This window comes from Coregonus clupeaformis, chromosome 13 (assembly GCF_020615455.1).
Source record: "Coregonus clupeaformis isolate EN_2021a chromosome 13, ASM2061545v1, whole genome shotgun sequence".
Lineage (NCBI taxonomy): Eukaryota > Metazoa > Chordata > Actinopteri > Salmoniformes > Salmonidae > Coregonus > Coregonus clupeaformis.
This window is the reverse complement of record NC_059204.1, coordinates 45,805,424-45,813,370: the sequence shown is the minus strand read 5'-3', so window position 1 is coordinate 45,813,370 and position 7,947 is coordinate 45,805,424. Positions and strand designations below refer to the sequence as shown.

The 7,947-nt window shown below is 42.3% G+C and overlaps 1 protein-coding gene across 2 annotated transcripts in view; it reads right to left on the bottom strand.

The window, feature by feature from the left end:
* LOC121578931 (neurexin-2-beta-like) overlaps positions 1-7,947 on the bottom strand; it is a 314,921-nt gene that overhangs the window by 196,190 nt on the left and 110,784 nt on the right. The window lies entirely within an intron of this gene.

The following is a 7,947-nucleotide window of genomic DNA, read 5'->3' as shown; positions in this document are numbered from 1 at the left end:
AGCAATAAAACTGGCCTTCTTGAGACTAGTTGAGTATCTGGAGCATCAGCAATTGTGGGTTCGATTACAGAATCAAAATGGCCAGAAACAAAGAACTTTCTTCTGAAAATCGTCAGTCTATTCTTGTTCTGAGAAATTAAGGCTATTCCATGCGAGAAATTGCCAAAAAACTGTAGATCTCGTACAACGCTATGTACTACTCCCTTCACAGAACAGCGCAAACTGGCTCTAACCAGAATAGAAAGAGGAGTGGGAGGCCCCGGTGCACAACTGAGCAAGAGGGCAAATACATTAGAGTGTCTAGTTTGAGAAACAGACGCCTCACAGGTCCACAACTGGCAGCTTCATTAAATAGTACCCGCAAAACACCAGTCTCAACGTGTCACGACTTCCTCCGAAGATGCCGTCGTCACCGTCCTTCTAGCCACTGCCCCTCCATATCTCATCATTCCATTTGTCTTGTCTTGTCAATTACACACACCTGGTTCATATTCCCCTCATTAGTACATGTATAAGTGTTCCCTCTGCCCCCTTGTCCTTGTGGGTGATTGTTGCATGTGAGATGAGTGTAGCTACCTGTACTTTGTATTGCCGGGGTATATTTTCCCTGTGTGCCTGTATTTGTTCCAGGCGCACTGTTGACTGTTGATGCTATCCAGCGTAACCGTGGACTACGGAATAAACTCTGTATTCTGTGATTTACCCTCGTGTGCCTGACTCCTTCAAATCACACTCTCACACAACGTCAACAGTGATGCTGACCTTCTAGGCAGAGTTGCAAAGAAAAAGCCATATCTCAGACTGGCCAATAAAAAGAAAAGATTAAGATGGGCAAAAGAACACAGACACTGGACAGAGGAAGATTAGAAAAAAGTGTTGTGGACAGACGAATCGAAGTATGAGGTGTTCGGATCACAAAGAAGAACATTTGTGAGACGTAGACCAAATGAAAAGATGCTGGAGGAGTGCGTGATGCCATCTGTCAAGCATGGTGGAGGCAATGTGATGGTCTGGGGGTGCTTTGGTGGTGGTAAATTGGGAGATTTGTACAGGGTAAAAGGGATCTTGAAGAAGGAAGACTTTCACTCCAATTAGCAACGCCATGCCATACCCTGTGAACGGCGCTTGATTGGAGCCAATTTCCTCCTACAACAGGACAATGACCCAAAGCACAACTCCAAACTATGCAATAACTATTTAGGGAAGACGCAACTGTAGCTCTCTTCATGACAACAGACACAGGTTGGTTCTTTGAAACGGGCGTTTATTGCCTTGCACGTCTTTTTCTCCGATGCATCCACGTCACGCCGTGAGAACTATATATTTGAATGAACACAGTAACGTTGATAAATGATACAGTACTGAAACAAAATAATACAAATGGCGCTCGGCGCGACAATACAAATGGCACTTGGCGCGAATATAAACAAAGTTCTACAGGTTGAACAAAATACCTCGTTGGCTGCTTGTCCTGAAAAGAGGTTCATGAATCCTTAAAGTCCCTTGAAAGTCCCTTTACTGTCTTTCTTGGCCTCTGCCATCAACAATTATAACTCAGACTAAGATCTGTTTAAGTTAGATTGCACACAAACAATGGCCTAACGTTAATTTGACCTGTTACATCACATTTAAATTCTTACCTATACATCAATAAATCATTTATTTATTTACTACATCAAATAAACCATGAATTATGTATTAATCATGCATCGTGAACACAGTATCTAAGTAACACCACTTACATCAACCCTATTGAGCTGTTGTGGGAGAAGCTTGACCGTATGGTACGTAAGAAGTGCCCATCAAGCCAAACCAACTTGTGGGAGGTGCTTCGGGAAGCATGGGGTGAAATCTCTTCAGATTACCTCAACAAATTGACAACTAGAATGCCAAAGGTCTGCAAGGCTGTAATTGCTGCAAATTGAGGATTATTTGACGAAAGCAAAGTTTGAAGGACACAATTATTATTTCTATTAAAAATCATTATTTCTAACCTTGTCAATGACTACATTTCCTATGCATTTTGCAATATTTCCTATTCAAACTCATTTCATGTATGTTTTCATGGAAAACAAGGACATTTCTAAGTGACCCAAAACTTTTGAACGGTAGTGTATATATACAAATATATATATACAAAAGTTATCATTAAATTCCCTGAATTTCCTTTGGGGTAAAAACAGACTAAGTTTCCATGGAAAATGGGGACTATATCTAACAACCGTGCTTGAGCAAATTTGCTCCATGACACACCAGACCACATTCTATCAAGTTATGGTTGGGGGCAATCAGATGCAATTTTGCTCTTCAAATATCCATTAAGTGGTCACTAACTGATCAAATGTAAAACGTTCCTGCATGTAGTTTTCCTCCAAACTATCAAGTGGACCATGATATTAATTTGAAAAATTGGGAGAATCCATCAAGCACGAAGCCTAGGAATGTCATTTGGAATATAGATGATTTGAGCAGGATTCAATCAAGCAGAAACCAGCTCTGACCTTGGAGAGTCCAACTCCCAGGTAACACTGAGGCATAAGGCTCTTCTTCGGCTCTAATGTATGATTCATTCAACAGCTGCTGCTATTTAAAGTAATGCTGGACCCGTACATATAAGATCCCAGTCTAAATTCTTAATGTTGCCAGGCAAAGCTGCACCCACATTTTCATTTAACTACCACATGCAATGAAGAGGAGTGCTGCTCATTGTCTTAAAGTCTCTCTACCACCAAAGAGAATAACGCCTGAAGGTCGACATTCATATAAAACGATGTGGTGCAAATACAAATAATCTAAGCCAACAACTTGTATCTTCTGAATAGCCTTCTCTGGCTCTCATCTGTCCACTCATTTGACACGTTTTGGGGGATTCTGCTTCTCTCTCCATCTCCCATCCTGCTTGTCGCCTGCTAAGTCTGGTGACCCATTGTGACAAGAGGAATTTAATTAGCACTCCACAGCATCTGAGGAACAGTACCACAGACAACTACGCATGGGTGGCCTCTGCTACAATTCATCATTCTATTTCACTGCCTCCCTCTCTCTCCCTCCCTCCCTCACTTTCAATCTGTCTGTTTGTCTATATCTCCTTCTCCACAGTCCTTTCAGTGGATAATGTTTGCCTGTTTCACAGGGAAATATATACAGTTGAATTAATGCAGGCCAAGCAGCTGAATCCATTAACTTCACAGAGTAATGAGGCCGTCACAATGTGCAGGGACACAAAGCCATGACGAGAGAGAAAGCAAGATAATGGGAAATCTGAAAGAAAGTAGATAATTACATCGTCTTATTTTAGAAGCATATTATCATATAGTACAGTACCCGCTTACCAAAGACAGGCGCTGTATGAAGATACTCCCCACACACATAATCCTAATGGAATCTCTCCAGTTCTGCTGTATGTTCCACACAGCTTATGAGTCTACGGGTGGCCTTTCACACACTGTGGTCTAACACAGTGTAGAGCTCACAGATTTACAGAGCAGAAATGTCTATAAACAAACACAGAACATCAAATATATTATTCAGTTGTGAGTGCACTGATCTCATCAAATACATGAGCAGAGACTCTTCTCCTCCATCCCTCTCCTGTTTGTGTGGCAATGTAATCCCTTGAGACTGCACTCCTTTCCCTCATAAACAGATTTGTAAACAAGCCTATTTTACAGAATCTCATTCAAGACAGTTCACATCAGGTCAAGTCAGTCTGTTTATTCCCCAAAACAGCAAATACACTACTTATATTGATGATATTGTATTACCATGATAATCCACTGTACTTTGCAATTGTGGTCCCTCTTCCTCTCTCTCCAGCCCTCCAGCATGTGTGGAAGCTAGTGGCCCAACAGATCTGTCTCTGTGCAGTGTCTCCGTCAGGGCTTGGGCCTGATATAATGTGACTGGTCCCTAAAGTGCATGCATTGGATGACAGACACAGCTGCGTTCCTCTGAGACAGCTCTCACATCCCCTGACTGGAATTTCAGATGACAACAGGGAGGGCATACAGAAGCACAGACAACACAGAAAAAGGCTTAAATAGAGGGAGGAAAATAGTAATTTGTTTTCACATATTGCCGGAGGCTAGGGAATGGTGCCTCTCAATATTGTCAATCATCTCTACAAACCTCCTCATATTATTTGTTTAAGAGAGGCAGCCTATAAACTGGGTAAGGTAGTAACACCTGCTCTGGCATTTCTACATCCAGCTGGATGCCATGACAGCCACATAAATAGCTAGAGGACTCCTGATCTCCAGGAGTATATTTTTTGTCTTAACTCTTTAGAACCCATAGTGGCCGTTGACTGCCTTTCTTTAAATTACTATAGCGACCGCGAACCACAGGAGGTTGGTGGCACTTTGATTAGGGAGGACGGGCTCATGTTAATGGCTTGAGCGGAATTGTTGGAATGGTATCAAATACATCAAACACATGGTTGGATGCCATTATTATGAGCCATCCTCCCCTCAGCAGCCTCCACTGCCGCGAACGGCCTTGTTTTTCTCACAATAATATCTGTGTCGATATCGCAAAATTAACTTGCTAACAACCTGTTGTCGTATTCGCGTGGCTGTTGTCATCACATCAGCGGTGGAGCTCGAATGATTGCTCTGTCTCATGCAAATAGTTGCAGTGTTTAGCTGTATATAGTCAGCTTACTAGTTGGTTGTTTTGTCTTGTTTCTACTGATGTAATTCATATGGAAACAACCCAAGCTGCTTGTTGTAGCTAGCTAGCAAGCAAGCTAGTTAGTCTGTCAGGCAAGAAAAGTTGTGTTTAGTGGTAAATTTGAGCTGCGCTCACGAAGCGTCAACCTCAGCTTTCACTTTCACTAGCTATCCATACAGACAACTAGCTAACTAGCCACCTAAATGAAGGCTAGAGTAATTTGTGTTTATCTGTTGGGCTTAGGTTATGGTTTGTCATGTCTGCTAGGTGGAGATATTCATAGGCTATACATTGGCTCATTTTCCTATTGCCCACGCAGTGGAGCACATATGATGAGTTGGATATTTGTTTACATAGCCAGCTAACAAGTTGCTTGTTTTGTGCTGTTTCTAATTATGCAATTCATTTGGAAACTGTCCCAGCTTCGTAACTAATCAGCTAACATTGGCGAACACTGTAGTTAGTCTGTCAGGCAAGAAATCAAGAGGTGATTGGAGGAAGAGAGGAGAGAGAGAGAGAGAGAGAGAGAGAGAGAGTGAGTGTGTGCATAATGGGAGGTGTGTATAATTATGGAAACACATTATTAGGAAGAGAGTATGTGTATTGTTCAGAAAAATAAAGAGAGGAAGAGAGAGAGAGAGAGTGTGTGAGGGGGGGAGAGAGATTATGTTCCTGACTACAATTGTATCCTATTTGTTGCTCCTCTCCTCTCCCTCTGTTACTCTGTTACTCTGTTCCTCTAGGGCAGTGAAAACGAAGAAAGTGATGTGGAGAGTCAGGGCTCAGCAGCAAAAGGCAGGGAGGAAGAGTAGTTAGAGATGATTGGAGGGATAGAGATGTGGAGCGAGGGGAGAGTGGAGGGAGAGAGGAAGAGGAGAGTGAGGAGGAGGGAGAGTAGAGGGAGAGAGGAAGAGGAGAGTGGAGAGGAGAGTGGAGGGATGGAGAGGAAGAGGAGAGGGAGATGAGAGTGGAGGGAGAGGAACATGGAGAGGAGGAGGAAGAGGGAGAGGAAGAGTAGGAGGAAGCAGAGGGAGAGGAGGAAGCGGAGGGAGAGGAGGAGGAAGAAGGAGAGCACACCAGAGAGGGGATCCTACATTTCCATGGAGTGTGTCTGCCACAAGTCGCTCCATTCACCCTTGTCCTGAATATTGTCCTCTGGTCACATTTTGGATAATTTTAAAATATTGATATGTACATGTCACGGATTCTGCCGAGGCTGCTCCTCCTCCTTGTTCGGGCAGGCTTCGGCGTTCGTCGTCCCCGGAGTACTAGCTGCCACCGTTGAATGTTTCTATGTTTGATTGCTTTTGTCTGTCTATTGCACCTGTGTCCGTTTGTGTCTGATTATGTGTTCTATAAGTTGCCTGTTTTGTATTGGTTAGGTTGTGTGTTGTTTTTCGCATGTCAGTTAGTGCTGCGAGTTTGCTCTGTTTGTTGTTTTGGTGTTTACGCACAGTTTGCGTAATCGCTCGCCTCTGTGTGTTTTTGAGGCCGTTTATTGTATTTTTGCCTAGTGGTTAACTAGTAAACTTTGTTGGACTAAGCTTCGGTGTCCTGCGCCTGACTTCCACACCACACTTACATCAGCCCTTGACAGTACATAACATTTATAAGTGTAATATATTATACTTGGTACATTTTGAGTGAGTAATTTAGTCAAATGTACTACAATTTAAATACTCTAGGGTTTTTTGTTGTTGTGTGTTAATGTTTTTTTGATAGTGAGTGTCTTTACACAATGGAAGACAAAATGAGTGTTATTCCTATTGACATGACTGTGGTGTCATATTAAAGAAGAGGTTGTGCTCTTTAAAACTAAGTTAACTTGTTATTGTCATTTGTTCTTTGCTTTTGAGCTATGTTTGTTTGAAATGTGTGAGAAAATTAGCTTTATCTTGAAAGTTCTCAGTAATCTACATCAACATTCTAAAATTCTATTGGAGTCTAAAGGGTTAATCTGTTGTTCTGCCGACTTGTTCTAGAGTTATTGGAGGAAGGAAAGAGAGGAAGTCTCTACACCACTCTCTCACTTGAGTATCTTACCTAGTTATTTTCCGATGATCTAATTTTTCTATTTTCTAGCTTTGTCAACTATAAATGTGTTTTCTATACCTGTTCGCTCCTCTCCCTGTAGGCTTTACAGACGCTCCCCACCCCTTGGCTGCAACCCTTCTAATGTAGTGTACCCTGCGCGCATAACCCATGTGGAAGCCCTGATCTCCTGCAGCGTTTGGAACTGCAGATCTGTGGTCAAGAACGGGGAGTTCATTTCAGCCTATGCTGCCCTTCAGTCCCTAGACTTTTTGTCCCCGACGGAGACATGGATCACCCCAGAGAACACTGCTACTCCAGCTGCTCCTTCTTCATGTGTTCTATCATAGTTGACACCTTGATAAGCTACTTTCCTGACGATGGCTCACCGCTCTTCGTTCTGGGCGACTTCAACCTCCCGACATCTGCCTTTGATTAATTTCTTTCCAATTCTTTCTTTCCCCTCCTTGCCTCTTTTGATCTCACCCTTTCCCAGACCTCTCCCACTCACAAGGCAGGCAATACGCTTGACCTAATCTTTACTAGAGGCTGTTCACCTACTAATCTCACTGCAACCCCCCTCCAGGTCTCTGATCACTACTTTTTTCCTTTTCTGCTCTCTTTCTCCCACTACTCTCTCCTCTTCTATCCTATCATCTCTCCCTTCTGCTAAATCCTTCTCCCTCCTGTCTCCTGATTCTGCCTTTTCGACCCTACTCTCCTCCCTTTCCGCATCCTACGACTCTCACTGTCCCCTCCTGCTCCATGGCGGAGTGACTCATTGCAACCTTACAGAACAGAACAACCTTTTTAATTCTATGCACTATGCATTTTGCAATTAACTTCTGTTAGTAGAGATGGAGGAGACTGAACCGAAAACATATGATTAAAGTATTTTGCTTCCTTTTTCAAAATATCGTTTGGTGAATCATGGGTGACTGTCATTTGTAACAAGTTCAGTCAATTACTTTTGCTAGCATTTTTATGTTGAAGATTTAAAAATAATTTTGTGCATTTTCCCCTATATTTTATAATATATTACACTTGATCGTTCTTGAATAAGTTCCTCCATTTATTTTGGTTTTTCCTCTAAAGTATATCTAACTTTGCTGATAGCTACATTATTGAGAAAAAATTAGATATGTGGTTGTCCCACCTAGCTATCTTAAGATGAATGCACTAACTAAGTCGCTCTGGATAGGCATCTGCTACATGACAAAAATGTAAAATGTAATAGACTGTCTG